General features: G+C 45.9%; 1 protein-coding gene across 1 annotated transcript in view; it reads left to right on the top strand.

Moving 5' to 3' along the window:
* Positions 1-14,340: 14,340 nt before the first annotated feature.
* NCALD (neurocalcin delta) overlaps positions 14,341-16,554 on the top strand; it is a 62,293-nt gene continuing 60,079 nt past the window's right edge. The window contains exon 1 of the mRNA XM_032130517.1: positions 14,341-14,512. The gene's annotated coding sequence lies outside the window, so the exon portion shown is untranslated. The remainder of the gene's footprint in view (positions 14,513-16,554) is intronic.

The following is a 16,554-nucleotide window of genomic DNA, read 5'->3' as shown; positions in this document are numbered from 1 at the left end:
ATCTCAGCACACACAGGACAGGCAGGAATGCTCTCCAACCCAGGTCCCAGTGCTGGTGTTGGTTTAGCTGGGCTAGCTCTCAGTGCTGGGGCAGCAGATGAACAGAAGCAGAGAACTGTGAGGTCCATCCCAGCAGGTTTGCAAGTCTGTTACCTGTGCTGTGACCCAACTATATTGGGTTGTACATTATTTGGAGAGAAAGTAGCACGAACTATTAAGCTTTAACTTGAAGATGATGGGAGTGGAACAGCTAGCACAAGTTGAGCTCAACACAAGTTCCACATCCATTGATCAGGAGACGTTTGCAGAAAAATCCCCTGAGCTGAAGATGAAAATAGCCACCAAAGTGAGGAAGATCATTTTCCTGGGAAGGTATTAAAATTCCAAACAAATTTTCCATTTACATTGCCTCTTGCCTCTTTCAGAGGAGGTTAAATGACCAACTTGTGCAAGATGCCAAGATCCCGTAGCTCTTCTTGAGTGCAGCAAAACCACCTGAAACTTAGGAACTTTGCCTTGAAGAGAGACCCAGACAACGTGAGAATTTTTTCTCCATGCTTGATGTACAGAGGCTTGATGTACTCCCTGGGAGTGTGGTTCATGCCAGAGGATAGCCAAGGGATGTGCAGCAGGCTGCATGCCCCAGTGGTGTCAGTCCTAGTTCCAGAGTGGTTGTACTGTGTCTGACTGGGATGGAATTAACTTCCTTTGGTCAATCCACCACAATTATTAAAGGGTTCCAGAGTCGCTATGCACAAGGGACAAAATTAAGCCAATAGTTTTCCCAGCATGCACAGTAGTCCAGGATGTAGATGGCTCTTGTAAAAGTCTCTGCCTTTGTTTTATTGTCCTGCTGTTGAAAATGCTGTATCCCTCTGGAAGATTCACTTTTTTCTTGCCAACTTGTCAGTTTCCATAATTTTGGCACCATGAGGCTTGTTTCACAGAGCCTTTGGATTATGTAGGACTCCTAGCATGAGTAAAGCTGCAGAAGAGAAGTGTGGCCTGTGGGTTGCCTTCTGCGAAGGCAGTATGCCAGACTGGGTGCCACATCCAGGGTCTGCTATGCTGTGTATTAGCAGGAACAGAAAATGGCTCCTTTTGCCCTGCTTGGCAGTTAAAATGGGATTTCTTTGAGAATACTGTCTCTTTGAGCATGTCTTCATCTCTTGTCTCGTTGTGCCCCCCAAGCAGCTTTTGAAACCACTGCCCAAATCCAATCAGACTGGCAGAAGTCTCCCTTCTGGGGAAACCTGCCCTGAAAATACAAGTTCCTCTGTATTTTGTGAAAACTAATAGCTTATTAAAAGAAATCAAAATTAACAGTCTTCTACCCATCGATACAGAGAGAGACTTCAGGCCTTCTTTATGCAGTTTAATCAATTCAGACATACTACTAAAGCAGCCATGCAGCACATGATGAAGCCTACCATTACTACCATTATCCATGTCCATGTCCACCTAACATCCAACACCGTCAATGTGGAGTAGCAGGAGGCTAAGTCAGAGCATGGCTGGCCTATGGACCCTGGGGGTGAGCTGGGTGCACCACAGAGGAAGCTCAGAAACAAAATGGAAAAACTGGAAGGATTCTGGAGCTATCTGCAGATGTGAAGGAGACTTGGGAGCCCTGTAGTGAAGAATTATTTGGGACATGGAGCAGGTCTGGGGACACTGTGGTAGGGAGCATAGGGGCCATAGACATGACTCTGGAGGAAACTGGGTATTCGCTTTGCCCCCTTTCATAGCAAAATAGATTTACTTCAACCAGTAGTAGGAATCAGTTCCTACTTATCCTAGGAGCTTCCACTGTTGCCTTTACTAGCATTATTTTAATTTTAGATGTATTTCTAATGGTTTATTTTTCTTGCTGTTACAAAAATCAAAAGCAATGCTCATGATAAGGCAAGGCAATAACTTTTCCCCTTCATTTTGACCTACCCCAGTTCTTTTGATCAGCTACCTTGATCTAGTCCCGTCCTGTCAGTGTCATGGGGCACTGACTTTCTCCGTTGTGTAAATGCCATTTACTGTGTACCCACAGTTTAATTGCTTTATGTTTTTTGTTGCTAATCCACCAAAGACCTTAAGATCCTCTAAAAATTGCCCCTTGGCAATGTGAAAATCTCCCTCATCCAATTCATTTTCCAAGAGAGAATTTCCAAGAGATAAATCCAGGCTTATTTTATATTGTTTTTGTTTTTGCATTGCCTAGTTATGAAAAGTTGCATGACAACAGTTCAAAACGGTGACTAACTACCAGCATAGTGGAACTTGCTTTTTTTGCCTTTTAGGAATGACCCGTGCCTGTTTTCCAGAACAGACGTACCTTTTGGTAAAAAAATTCAAAAGAGATGCAGACAAATATGCACGCAGTTAAGAGAAATAAAATGCTTGAACTGTGTCTCCCTTTTATTGTGGACTGCAGTTTCAAGGAGCCACTGCCCTTTGCCAAACATGTATCTGAAAAGGAAAGTTTTGAGTAAAGTCTAACCAACCCACCAGTAGGGTGAAAGGGGAAATATGTCATCGCCTCCCTTGTCTCCTCGGGGAAGTTTCCGTGAGATAAGCAGGATGTGCTTGGAAACAGTGATAGCCACTGCTCCATACCCTCCATGCCTTTTTGCAGAATGTTTTTTAGCTCATCCAGTCTGACCAGAGCAGAAAGAAACAGAGCTAAGAACTAGCTTTGTTTCCTCCTGCCAGGGAGGCTTCCCATTCCTCGAGCATCTCTGCTCCTTCCTAGTTTGTTTGTCCGTCTACCCTGTTTTTCTCCTCTGACACTGTGATCATCTTGCATGTAGGCAATGTCTTCATCACCGTATATCACCAGGAAAATACTGCTTTTTGTGCCATTATAAATTAGAGCACTCCCAGGCTCTGCCCTTGAGGAGCTCAGCCATTGTCCACCTGCCAGCCTGCTCCAGATTCAGGAACTTGTCCACTGGCCAGTTCCTCCTCACCTTACATTTCTTGTAGCATGCATAGTCTCTGTTTTTTCTAGTACTTACCCATATTGTGCATGTTGGATGGTTTAGTGGAGTCTAGGTAAATAACATTGCCTTTGGACAGGAAAATTCTTTTCTCTAAAGCAGATATTGGCTAAGTTGAATGCATCTATTTCATAAAGATATAGGCTTGTATGCTCTTCCTCTGTGTTTGTTCCTCCCTTAAAATTTGACTTTATGCTTTTTATGCTACATAGACCAGATAAAGGGACCTATATTTGTGAGTATTACTTAACAGTCCTTTGATTAGAGACAGGCTGAACTAGATTTGTTAGAAACACTTGCTGTCAGACTTACCATTTAATTTGCCAGCTCTTTCATTATTCTGTGATTCTTAGATACAGATCATCTGTACTGTTGATTCAAACACATTAAAAGTCTTCAAATGTTATTCTATTAATATTCATCCCCACATTCTAAGTCTGATTAGCTACCCTATTTTTGCCCCTCTGTTCATTGTCCTGTTGTACCGCAAATTGAGATGAAGGATTAAATTTGTTTTGGGACTATACCCAGATCATCTTTAACTTGGATGTCACTCTTTCTCTGCATAATAACTCCTCTCTCTCTTTCTTCTTGTCTTGGTGGGCCGGCTTACTAGAATTTAAGTACTTGGGTGAGTTTCATTTGCAAAGTTAACATTGTTTTGGAGCAGTTCTTATTCAATGCATTTAAAAATTTTCCATCTCTTTTCCACCAGTTTTTAGGTATCGTTTCATCAAATTCAGCATTAATAAAATTTCACTCTCCTATTTGAATCTTCCTGAAGCAGATAAAACATGCAGCTGTAACACCTTGCACAGCCCTGGAGAGCACAGGGCTTTGCTCTCTGCCCCCATGAGGAGTCTCCAGGACCCAGGACAGGGAAGCAGAAGGACTGTGAAGGAGCAAACAGGTGCCACTTAATGCCTTGGAGGGTTTGTGACCATGTGGGAGAGCAGGACTGAGTGACAGCAGTGCTCAGACTCAGTGAGTCAGGAGCAGAGATTCTTGCATCTACTCATATTTGTCTTGTCCTTGCATCTTCTTCAAAAGTTAATGCATTTGTAGCCTAGAAGCCATCCTCAAACTGGGGTGGCATTCACCTCCTGAAATAAAAAACAGGGTACACCAGCTGGAAAATGCTGCTCTTGACACCACTGATGAGGGGATGAAGGCGAGGCCTGGATCTGCAGTGTCCAGCCGTGGCTTGTCATCTGGCTTACTGAAGTTGTGTCCCTCTCATGTCAGTGACAGCTTCACTTTTGCTCTGGTTTGTTTTGTTTTGATGAGTTTGGTTGCTGGGATGTAACACAACTGGGCGACTGTCCCACTCAGAGATAATGTGGGAAAACAGCCATAGTTTTCACTCTCTATGAGGACTCCAGGGACATCTGTTGTAGCTGGATAGGGTCATCTCTACCAAGAACAGGAAGGTACTTCATGCAATGAGGCCTTTCACTCAAAGGACAACATAGTTCTTAGTTCCTGTAAAAGACAGATAGGAGCCATAAATGCAGCAATATTGGTAACTGGATCTTACGGAATTTGGCTGTTCCTAGGTTGTTTTTGTTTTATTCTTAGGGTATTTCTACATGTTTCTGGCAGGCAGTTGTCAACTCCATCTTACTTGTGCTCTGCAGCAACCAAATATTGCCTAAGTCGCCTTCTTTGCTTGTTTTTGGTGGATTTTTTTTCCATGTAAACCATCCTCATGTGATTTCCAGTCAATTCAAACCAGGGTCAGAGTGAGCTCATACCTGCCTGCGAAAAACCATGTGTGCATGCATACCCATGGAGTCCACTAAGTCAACAGAAAGACTGATTGAGTTGATTTGTAGGAATCTGCCTTTACATTCCAGTTCACATAAAGCACTGTCGGGCTCAGAGCATGTCTGCCTGTTTATCTGTGGGGTCCAGCCATGGAGTTGCCTTACATGCAGGATTGCTCTTCTGCAGGGAGAGCACACCATAGCATCAGGTGTGGTTTCAGGAGAGACACAAAACACCAGCTGGAGAATCGAAAGGTCTCAAACATTTGGCTTAGTGTCCAGAGTCCTAACAGACTCCATGTTTGTCGTCACCTGTGGGGAAGGAGTAGAAGATGATTAGAGAGAGGCTATTCTGCTCTCGTCTGCTCAGAGACTGACAGCTTTTAGTTTTGTTGCTGCCACAGATGCCTGGCCATGCAGTAATCACTCCTGCTGCTCCATGCCCTCCTCTTGTTGCAGTGCCATGCTGTACCAGGGCTGCAGGGCCTACGGTATGAAAACTTGTGTGTTTGCCTTTGGGCAGTTGCTGTGAGCTTGCTCTGCAGGTATGTGCGTAACTGGTGTCCACATGTCCATCCTTCTCACAGCAGGGTCAGGGACACAGGCAGGCACCAGCAGCAGGTGCTGGAAAAGGCAAAAGTGAGAAATGGGATGTCAGAGGGATGCAGTTGGCTGCTGCTGTTGGAGTTGCTGATCAGGCATGGCCAGGTCCTTCCTCTCAGCTTGGGCAGAGTGGGTGCTGAAGCAGTAGGGATGGACTGTGTCCCAGCACGATAGCTTCTCTGGCTCCTACTCCTGTGTTTAGGAAATGTATGACAAATTTATCACCACTTACCTTTTGGATATCAAGGGGTGAAAGGGGAAATGTGTATGTGATTGAGGAAAGGGCAAAGACACTTGGTGTAAGCCAGAAAGCAGATGCCAAAAATGCTTTCATTCCTATCTCTTCAGCAGCTACTGACACTAGGAAACCTTTCCATATTATCTGTGAAGGAAAAAGTCAAGGAAGTGCTTGCCGGAGACGCTGTATAACAATGTGTGCAAGGACAGTGCGTTGCATTCCTAAGAGCAAAACTCCAGAGCACTCTGAACTGACCTTTTGTTCCATTCTGACCCCTGCCTGCCCACTGATAAAAAGCCAGGCAAAACAGGCAATTTAGACTTCATCCATCTAGCATTGAGGAGCAGAGATTAGCTACTGGGGAGGCGCTGGGTGACTGTGGGGGGGACACAGAAATGTCTGGGACAGGACTGGCAGAGAATTGGAGCAGAATGAGTTGTTTATTGTGTCCCAATTCAACCCAGGGGAGATTTTCCTCATGGCAAGATAATATCTGGGTGGCAATCTCAGGCTGGGTGAGGAGGATGCCGGCAGTGACCAGAGCAGCCCAAAGGCCCCACGTCCCCCAGGTTCTTTTGGGGAAGACGTGTGGGCAGAAGCCTTCTTTGTAAAGCACCATCTGGGCTCCTGGGAATGGGCTGCAAAACGCCACCATCCTCTGGAGAGAAAAACTGGTTTCCTGTGCCAAGAGCTGATATGGCCCCAAGTGGTTCAAAGCCATGGGAAGTGCTGACACCGCTGTGTCTCCATGAAGGAAGGATAACATGCTCTCATTCCTGGGGTGGGCAGTGAAACACCATGTCAAAGGTGTGCTGAAATTCACCTTTTTCTAAATTGGGCTATTCACAAATTGGTATATTTAACAGAAGTGTGATAGAGTATTTCCATGTGGAACTGCAGGCTAGTGGCTGGTGATTTGCTATTACAAATTAAATACTAGCAGCTACTCAGATAAGATAAACTACACAGAAATGGACAGCAGCAACTCAGGGAAGGGGGGAAGAAAAAGTGAGAGTGAAAGCACAGGAAAAGAAAAGTAAGAAAAAACAAAAACATTTGAAATTTGCCAGATGTTTTAAAAACTGGAAAGGTTCCTTTTCAATATAGGTGGGACTAAAGTACATATGACTGAATTCCTGTTACTGATTTCTGTTCCCTTCTCCTTACTGGTGAAAGATTTCTTTGGGAGCAAAAGGGTATTTCTGTCTTGTTCCTTTGTTTTTCTGCAGCACTATCGCTGTGTGCACGGTTGGTTTCCACAATGCTGTCAGGCACTTGGGCTCTCATCCAGCAAATACTTAAGCACACGTGTAACATCCCAGCCGGTGTAAGGTTATCCATGTGCTAAGATGACTTTGGGTCGGGATCTTAATATCTCTGTGGCTCAGATGTGACTTCCACACAGTAAGGAGGAGATGCAGAAGAGCCAGACAATTAGAAAACGTTTTTCTGAGACCACAGAGATCCTGGCAAGAGGGCTCAGGGGGTAATTCACTACCTGAAATATTAGCTCAGTCTGGATGAAAAATTGGTAAATCAATTATTCTCTAGAAAGTGCTGCTTTCAGGCATTGCAAACAATCAGCAAATTCAGTCCAAATGAGCTAGGTTAGGTTAGACTGCACAAATATCAGAGAGGAGAGGGGTGGTCTGTGCTTCCCAGCCAAACATGCCTCAAGGATGAGGGAGGATGACCACCAGCAGGACAAGCAATGGTGGCCCCTCCTGCCCACACAGATCTTTGCTGAAGTCCTAGTGCAGATGAAGACCTTTGTTTTCAAATATCTTTGGCTTGTTTTAAAATGCCCTAAATGCTTTCTTTGATCCAAAGTGCATTTTTTCCCCTGCATGTTGCCATGTAATCAATTCTTCTTTGATCCAAATTACTTTTCCTTGTTTTCTTTCAGTTTGGCCCCTAGATAAGGACACACAATTCAAGTGCATCAATTAATGGAAAGCATCTACATTCAGCAGCAAAATCAGTCTTCTGGCTGGTCCCTTAGGAGGCACTGATTGTGATTGCTAGATGATGGGAATTTTTTTCCAGCTAAGAATATTTCATTTTTTATCTAGTATCTTAAGTTTTTGAGCTGGTCTCCTGGTACATCTGTGCCAGTGAGATGGGATTCCTACAAGGGTGTTTCCAATCCTGCGCAATTGCTACTCCTCAGAGCCTAAATGATTGTTGTGGTAGCCAACCTCAACTCCTCTCACTCTCCTGGCTGTGGTTTAGGGAAGAGCAGAGGTTTGAGGTTCTTCACAACAGGAGGAAGGGGATGAGGCCACCGTCTCGGGGGAGAGGTTTGTCACTACAGGCTCCAGTGGTGCCATGACATCTGATCTCTGGGCCAGGGAATGGGTCCTGGCTCCTTTTAGCTGCTGGAGTAGATGTTGTCCTGGAAGATGTGCAAGGTGGCAGAAAGTGACTTTTATCTTACTCGTGGTTCAAGATGCTTTTCCCATCTAAAGTGAAGGTGAGGGAGTTTCCCAGAGTGAGGCTGAGGGCATTGCAAGGACAATCCAGGAGAATGCGTAGAGAAAGGAGAGGATGTGGAGACACTGGCATAGGGGAGGATATGCAGGAGGGATGCACAAGCCCCAAAAGTGATCAGTTCCTATGAGGAAACAGGTGCAAGCAAAACTTTTAAAAGATCCTGTGAGAAGCTGCTGCCTATCTCAGCAGTAAAAACAATCACTGCAATACTGCCTAAGGGTAGATGATGGCATTATTTAGGCTCAAATGTCAGAAAAGTTGTTGCAGACCAAGTGATCCTTTCTACAAAATACGTCACAAAAAGGCAAGTGACACTGCAAGAGCTTTTCCCACCCCTCAGCAGGAGCCATCAGAGGCCTTTGTTTGGACCAGGTCCTTGCTGCTGATGCCTACACCCTCCCAGAGTCTCCCTTCAGTCTGGGGGCTCTTCTCACCGTTAGGAAGGATGCTGGGGGCATCCCCAAAATCACTAGTGCTGTACAGGAAACAAAAATTACTGCTTTGGAAGGCAGAATCTTTCACCCTCCCTGGGAGCCAGAATTAGTGGCAGTAAAGAGTCATGACAGATATATGGAGAGTGTAGGATGTTCTTACAGTGCTGCATTCCTGGGAAACCATCTTCCACCTGATTTGACTCAAACAATAACTCTTTCACTGGGCCATCATCAGTGAACAGGGTGGGCTGAACCACTTTCTCTCCTTGTTTTTTTCAAAACCCCCTGTGCTAGTAGTGCCATGCCAGCTGTATCAAAACTAAAATGTCTTTCCTGTGGGTTTTTTTTCATGTTGTTTTTCTACAAGAGCAAAAGTCAACATGACAAGTTCGCTGAGCCCTGTTTCTGTCTCTTTTTTATCTATGTAACCAATGCCAATGGAAACATTAGCCACTCTTTCAAACAGCAAGCTGCAGAGGCCAGCAAAACACATGTGGTTTGTTCTTTATATTTATTGCATCAAAATCATGGCTACTTGCCTTTTTTCTTTCTTTTACTTTTAAAAACAGTAAAAAAGTAGTCAGTATTTGAGGAAAGATTCCAAGATGAAACACTTTCTAAGTGTTGTTTTGATATGAGGAAAGCCAAGAGTAGATTCTCAGCTGCTTGCATGGATGTGGCTCCTTCCTGAGAGCGGGGATTGACGCCAGGGAAGATCTAGTCTTGTGGGTTCAAAGATCAGCCCATATAGAGTTTCTGCTCCCTGCGTGTCTTCCATTTTATGGGCAAACAAATGTTATCTATTGTTAGCTCTCTAGAGCAAAAAGAAGCACAGGAGGAAAAGCTGGATGGTGCCCTACCTTGTAGTGCTGCATTTGTGTGTAAGTTACTACATAGGTCCTGATACACGTATGTGCTAGGTTTAGGAATTAGAGATATCTGTGTGTGTATTATGATACATATGACACACTTGGCTGCAGTCAGTGAAGTTCTGGCAGACTGTCCATCATCTAAGGATGAAGGGGCCAACCCATGTTCCCTAGTACTGCTCTCTGTGGGCCCCAGACTCAGAGGGGTGGGAGGGATGGAGGTGGTCCCAAATGCACGACAGAAACCTTTCCCCATGAGGCACCATGTTCTTGCAGCAGGAGGAGGAGTGCCTTTGTATCATGGTCCCAGATGGATGCAATACATTCGTTTCTCAGCAGGCTTCAGATTTTAAATTGTAGAATATTAAGGGTAGGAAGGAACCCCAAAGATCATCCACTGATGACTCATATTCAACTTTCCGTCGACCAGGACGCCCAGGTCCCTTTCTGTGGTGCTGCTTTCCAGCCTCTCATTCCCCAGTCTGTCTGTACATCCTGGATTGCCCCACCCCAGGTGCAGAATCCTGCACTTTCCCTTGTCGCACTTCAAATAGTTGGTGATTGTTCAATCCCCTAATTTCTCCTCTAATCTGCACCTTTTGGTGCAGCCCAGGATTCTGTTGGCTTTCTGGGCTGCTGGCTAAAACTAAACTTTCTAAACTAAACTAAAAAAAAACTTTAAAAAAACCCTAAGCTTTCTAAACTAAACTCCTCTTGACTAAACTTTCTAGACTGCCGGCTCATGTTGAGTTCTTCATCAGCCATCACTACAAGTCCTTCTCTGCATAAAATACCTGTTTAGTATTTTGCCTGTCTGTGCCCATGTCTCATTGCTTTGAGCTCACTTTGTTGATTGAAACTACAGAGGATTCTGTGTTTATGTTGGGGGTTTTATCATGGAAAAGTTAAGATAATTCAGAGAATATAGGTTTTTCTGTCACTTCTAGCAGGATACTTCAGCTCTCTGAGGGACAGATGCTGTTGCTTTCATTTCTGCATCTGTCTGCATGGTGTAAGGTCTCCACTGACCCTAGTCCTGGAAAGCCTTGACAGTTACAGCAAGTGCTATGGAGAAGCAGGGATTTCAGTCAGAAATTCAGAAAATCTCCCTGTCGAGGAGCCACATCACTGGGGAGGTGCAGGAGAACCTCTGCCAAGCCTTGGGAACTGGGAACATCCAACTCTACACTGCCATTATTGTATGTTCTTCAGAGCATTGGTCTTTTTTTTCCACTTAGCATCTTTCAACTGGCTGAAAATTATAACCCTCTCAACATATAATTAGTACCCCCTTATAAACACTGTGCATGGTTTAAAAACTCCTCTAAGCTCTTGTACTGTAGCAGAAATATGCTGTAAAGGTGAGTGAAAGGACTACTTTTATGCTGGAGGACATGTGTCTGCAGGTGTGGAGGGCCAGGCTTACATAGGAGCAGAGCAAGTGCAGGTCCTTGAGGGTCTGTGAGAGTTGGGTTTGTTCAGCCTGGAGAAGAGAATGATCTGGGGAGACTGTAGAGCAGCTCTACAGTACCCAAAGGGGTTTACAAGAAAGATGGAGAGGGACTTTTTACAAGGGCATGTAGTGACAGGACAAGGGGTAGTGGCTTTAAACTGAAAGAGGGCAGGCTGAAATTAGATATTAGGAAGAAATTATTCTCTGTGAGGGTGGTGAGACATTGAAACAGGTTGCCCAGAGAAGCTGTGGGTGCCCCACTCCTGGAAGCATTCAAGGCCAGGTTGGATGGGGCTTTGGGCAACCTGGTCTAGTGGAAGGTGTCCCTGCCCATGGCAGAGGGATTGAAAGTAGATGGTCTTTAAGGTCCCTTCCAACCTGAACCATTCTATGATTCTGTGATCCTGCCTGGCTGTCTCTGCCAGCTCTTTAGGGAATCAGCAAAATGGTTTTTTGAATGTTTTGTGACCATCAAAATGCATGTGTTGTATTGTCCCCTTTTGTGAAAAGGCTTCTCTAAGAATTAAAAACCATTAAAATCTCTCTCAGGTGCACACATTTTTGTCAGACTGATAGAAACGAATGCACTACACAGTGTTGAGGGATATCTTTTTAAACTGCAAACCCAAACTTCATGTAGTATTGTACAAATATTGCCATTAAGTGAAAGAATACATCTGTATGTTATGGTACAATTTTATTGGTGGGTGTTGACATGAAGTTTCAGCCTTCTATATTGGATTAATATGTGGGATTATGTGCAACACATGTAGTAATCAGTGGGGGTTTTAAAATCCATCACATTATTCTTGTTTTAAACAGTCACAGGTTTCCTAGCTAATTGTGAATATCTTCCTCTTAAGGCAAGAATTTTAGACAGTGTGGGCTGCCTTACTCTATTGTAATAACTCTTTGAGCCCTCTGCACTGCACTGAGGCCCAGGGGCCAGCTCAGGATCTCAGAGGCCTTGGCCCCCTAACACAAACTGCCCAAAAAAACCCCAGTGCAGTGCCGGTGCTGGAGAGGTTGTTGATAACCTGTGCTGGAGATGCACTACTCACTAAATGCTGCATAAACCAGCATTGGCTGTTGTTGATCACAGGCTCACAGAATGATTAGAAGGCACCACTGAAGGTCATCTAGTTCAATTTCCCTGCTCAAGCAGGGTTCCCCAGAGCACGTCACTCAGGATTGTGTCCAAAAGGCTTTTGAATATCTCCAGCGAAGGAGACTCCACAATCTCTCTGGGCAGCCTGTTCCAGTGCTCTGTCACCCTCAGAGTAAAGAAGCTTTTCCTCATGCTCAGGTGGAACTTCCTGTGTATCAGTTTCTGTCCATTGCCTCTTGTCCTATCACTTGGCACCACCAGGAAGAGCCTGGCTCCGTCCTCTTGACACTCTTCTTTCAGATACTGATAGATATTGATAAGGTCCTCTCACTGTCTCCCCTTCTCCAGGCTAAGCAGGCCCAGCTTCCTCAGCCTTTCCTCATAACTGAGGTGTTCCAGTCAGCTAATCATCTTTGTATCCCTTCACTGGACCCACTCCAGGAACTCCATGTCTCTCTTGCACTGAGGAGCCCAGAACCAGACAGAGAACTCCAGATGTGGCCTCACTAGAGCTGAGTAGAGAGGCAGGATCACCTCACTTGACCTACTGGCCACACTCTTCCTATCACCCCAGGATACCTTTGGCCTTCTTGGCCACAAGACATGGCTCATGGACACTTCGTTATCTCCCAGGACCCCCAGATCCTTCTCTGCAGAGCTGCTTCCCAGCAGGTTGGCCCGCATCCTGTACTGGTGCCTGGGGTTATTCCTCCCCAGGTGCAGGATCTGCATTTGCTTTTGTTGAGTTTCAGATGGTTCTTCTTTGCCCATCTCTCCAACCGGTCTAGGCCCTTCTGAAGGGCTGCACAGGTCTCTGGGATATTGGCTGCTCCTCCCAGCTTTGTGCCATCAGTGAACTTGCTGAGGAGGCATCTATCCCTTCATCCAAGTCATTGATGGATAAGTTAGACAATACTGGACCCAAGTATCCAACCTTGGGGAGCACCATGAGCTACAGGCCTCCAACTAGACCCTGTGTTGGTGACCACAACCTTCTGAGAGCCACTGTTCAGACAGTTCTCTTTCCACCTCACTGTCCACTCATCCAGACCTGATGTTCAGCTAAATACCCCAAACACCTGCTGCTCTCACAAGTGGGAGAGATGCAGGGGACTCAGTGGTCCTCCCACTGCCCACTAGTTCCATGTCCCTTCCATTCTCCTTCTGCCTTGGATGGGGGGAAGGCCTCCTCAGAACCCCTTTATACCCTATCTCAGCTTATTTTTAAATTTCTAGTGATTTCTCTTTTATCTCTTGCAAAGGGGCCAAAAGCCAACTTTGGCTGGGGATGCCTCAGTGTTGGTATTTGCAGATCCCATGTGGCTTTACATGTGCTTCCTTCTTCACCAGAGCCATCTATTGAGGTCAGTTCCTGGTACTGCATATCCTGGGCACTGGTCAGTAACCATCACTGACTCAGATGAGCTCAGAAGTATTTTCTTGTTGCTGACACTTTGTCTTTCCTCCCTGCATCTCACAGGTGAAAGTCTTTCCCTTCTCCAGCATCTTCTGTGTCCTACTCCTGGCATATGCATGTGTTGTGGGGCTGTGGTAAGGTGGAGAGAGAGAAAAAAAGGAAATTTGGAGGAAGGAGTGGATTTTAGCTAGAGTTACAAGGAAATTGGAGACACTGGTGTTGTGTCTCTTCCCGCAGGATAAGGCTGCACAGGTGAGTCGGAATGAGATGGAGACAAGCACTGCTTTGTCCCCCTTCCTGTGATGTTTTGCTGGGAGCAGCTGGAGAAGCATCCTGTGCAGGCTAGCAGAGGGACCAGATACCGAGGCTAAGGGACATGAGGCCGAGCTGGCCAGGCAGCTCTGGGGGCCAGCCTGCAGCCCTGCACGGCTGCTACCCCTCATCACCACAGCACGGACCACTGCTGCCTCACCCCGAATCTGGGCAGAGATGTGGGTGACCAAGCATATGTCTCTGTGGCCACGAATAAAACTTCAGCTGTGGGTCATTTAGAAAGACCCTAATTTTAGCTAGCCAGCACGTCACTGAGGTGTCCCAGCACCCTTGGAGGGCAGCTCTTGTGCCCCTTTGCTTGAGCAAACCAGGTGTATAATGTCTTTTTTTCTGCCGGAGGTTGGGGATGCACGAGGAAGAGGAAGAGAGACGCGTTTTCTTACAGGGACAGGGTTAAGAGAGAGTCGGCGATGGGACCAGCCCCCGGCGCAGCCAGCTCCAGCAAGCCCGCGGTGTTTGGGTTGTCCGGGCGCCCGTGATGGCTCCAATGTGCGCGCAGTATGACAGATGACCTATTGAAATAATTTCGGAGCAGTGCTGGGGTTGCCAGGACAACCAGTGCTCCCTGGGCCGGCGCCGGGCCATGTGACGGCCGCCTTGACGTCACTGGAGGCTGAGCCTGCGGTCCCGGCCGCGCAGTCAAAGCCGTGAGAGAACCCGGTGGATGCTGGAGTCATCCCCGCCGCCGCCGCCGCCGCCGCCGCCGCCGCCGCCGCCGCCGCCGCCGCTGCTGCTGCTGCTGCTGCTGAATCTCAGGGGCTGCCAGAGCATGGACTATTAAAAACTTGCATTTGTGCAGTGTGAGGTAACCATTTGCTTTATGTTCTCATCAGGTTTGGGTTATTTTCCTTTAAAAAAATAGAATAGAAAGCAGCTTGTATCAGTGACTAATATTTTTTTTCACTTGTTTGTTTTGGCTGGAAGTTTGCCTTGATGAACAAGCCCAGCACTATCAGATAAATGCAAAGCAGCTTCCAGTTACTAATTCTGTGTGCAGACGGCAAAACGGAGTTAAATATAGATTAATGATCCATGAAAGGAGAATAGAATGATAGCGTTCTCATTTGACACTTGAGGAATATAAATGAACGTGAGTAATCCTAGGCTAATGCATTCGGGAGTTAAAAGAAATTATGTTTAGGCATTGTGTTTTTATACCTCTGTTGGAATTTGTAGTTTCTTAATGCTGCCCGGTTCAGGCGGGTTTGTACCCAGTGTGTCCAGTCAGGGGGAAGCCAGCAGTCAATGCAGCCAGGAACAGCCTAAAATCCAACTCTCAAAGTTCGAGCATTTAAATCGTCTTTGTTCATGCGGAATCCCTGCACCCTGCGCACTCCCCGGGCTTTCTGCCCCTCTCCTGGGGCACGCGGCACTCTTGACTGTATAGTGTTTACAGAGGAAAGAATCAAAACCTTCCTGAAAAATTATCTGAAATATGCCAAGAGAGCAGCATTGCTGTAACACAGGCTTTTACCCTTTTTCTCACAGGCACACACACAGGGCTTGGTTTTTTGTCTTCTTTTCTTTTTTTTTTTTTTTCTGTTGTGCATTGAGAACAGTTAGAATAGCTAAAAAAAGAACTGTAGCATGAGCAGCCTGATTTTTTCAGTCACCACAGTTATTGAAAAATGAAATGCTGTTTGGGTCTTTTTGTAAAAACAAGAGGGAGTTTGAGTCTGTCTCTGTATTGCACTTACTCCGAGGTAGCTGTTGTGGGGAAGGAGATCCCAGAGCTCCTGAAGTTTAGTGCCACAGCCTGAGTTTGTTTGTGTGGGAACATACAGATTTGTTTTAAGAACAGATTACAGCTGAAGCATCGTGTGCGTTGTTTCCTGGAAAGTATGTTAGATCTTTCTTATCTTCTCGAATTATATATTCCTGTTCCCTTCCTCCCAAAGTTCAAAGGGTTTATCAATAATGGTAATGATTCTCTAAAGCAGCTGCTTTAAAACAGTCTAAAACAATGTGGAGCTACAAAACAATTTAAGGCACCGAGCAGTAAAAGATTTTTTAAAATATGTGAAAATTATCCTAATATTGTCAAATGCAGCATAAGTAATTGTTTCAGAAAGAGAGCCAAGACAGACATTAAAACTGAAGGCACTGCTCTAGGGAAGTTATGGCTTAATGCTCTGGATTTCACTGCATTTGGTGTTCTTAGCAGAGAACAAGAATAAATGCATCTGAAACATCTAAACCATTTCACTTGGTGTTACCTCATCAGTTCTTTCCAGTTCAACTCTTGTGCCTAAAACATCATTGTTGAGGGGGCTGAAGTATTTCAAATTGTCTTTATTAAATTCTTCACTTGATGCCACTGCACCAGTGCATGAGGAATCTCGCCTGGCTCCTCATAGGTGAGTTTAACCAAGGTTTACAGGAGCCTCGCAGCATTAGTGGAGGTGTTGGCACTCCGTGAGCAGACTTCCCGTGGGGAGTGAGTGGGCTCTCGGCGTCCTTGCCCAGGTGACCTGCCTGGGCTGGGCTGGGCATGGCAGCTCTCCAGCTGCTGTGGGGAGCTGTGTTTCAGCCCGTGGCAGTCCATCCCCCTCCGTCTGCATGTGAGTTCCCCAGACTGTGGAGGTGGGGTAGGAGGGGAGGACAGGGGGAGGTGGTTGATACAACCCACTACCCTCTGAGGTCTGCTTGTTCACCAGCTTATACTGCTGGGGTAAGTCTGCAGAGTGACCAAGGCAGGGAGTATGGGGACAGATTTGGGCTGAGTGGCACCTGCCGTTCAAGAGAAGTCATTCACCCTCATGTCTGCAGGATTTGACTCCATGTGTAGCTGCCGTCACCTCCCAGGTTTGACTTGAGAGATGATGCTCAGTGTGGGCTGAGGCTTAT

The sequence above is a fragment of the Corvus moneduloides genome, chromosome 1 (genome assembly GCF_009650955.1).
Source record: "Corvus moneduloides isolate bCorMon1 chromosome 1, bCorMon1.pri, whole genome shotgun sequence".
NCBI classification, from domain to species: domain Eukaryota; kingdom Metazoa; phylum Chordata; class Aves; order Passeriformes; family Corvidae; genus Corvus; species Corvus moneduloides.
Note: the sequence above shows the minus strand (reverse complement) of the source record. Positions and strands in the feature narration are given on the sequence as shown.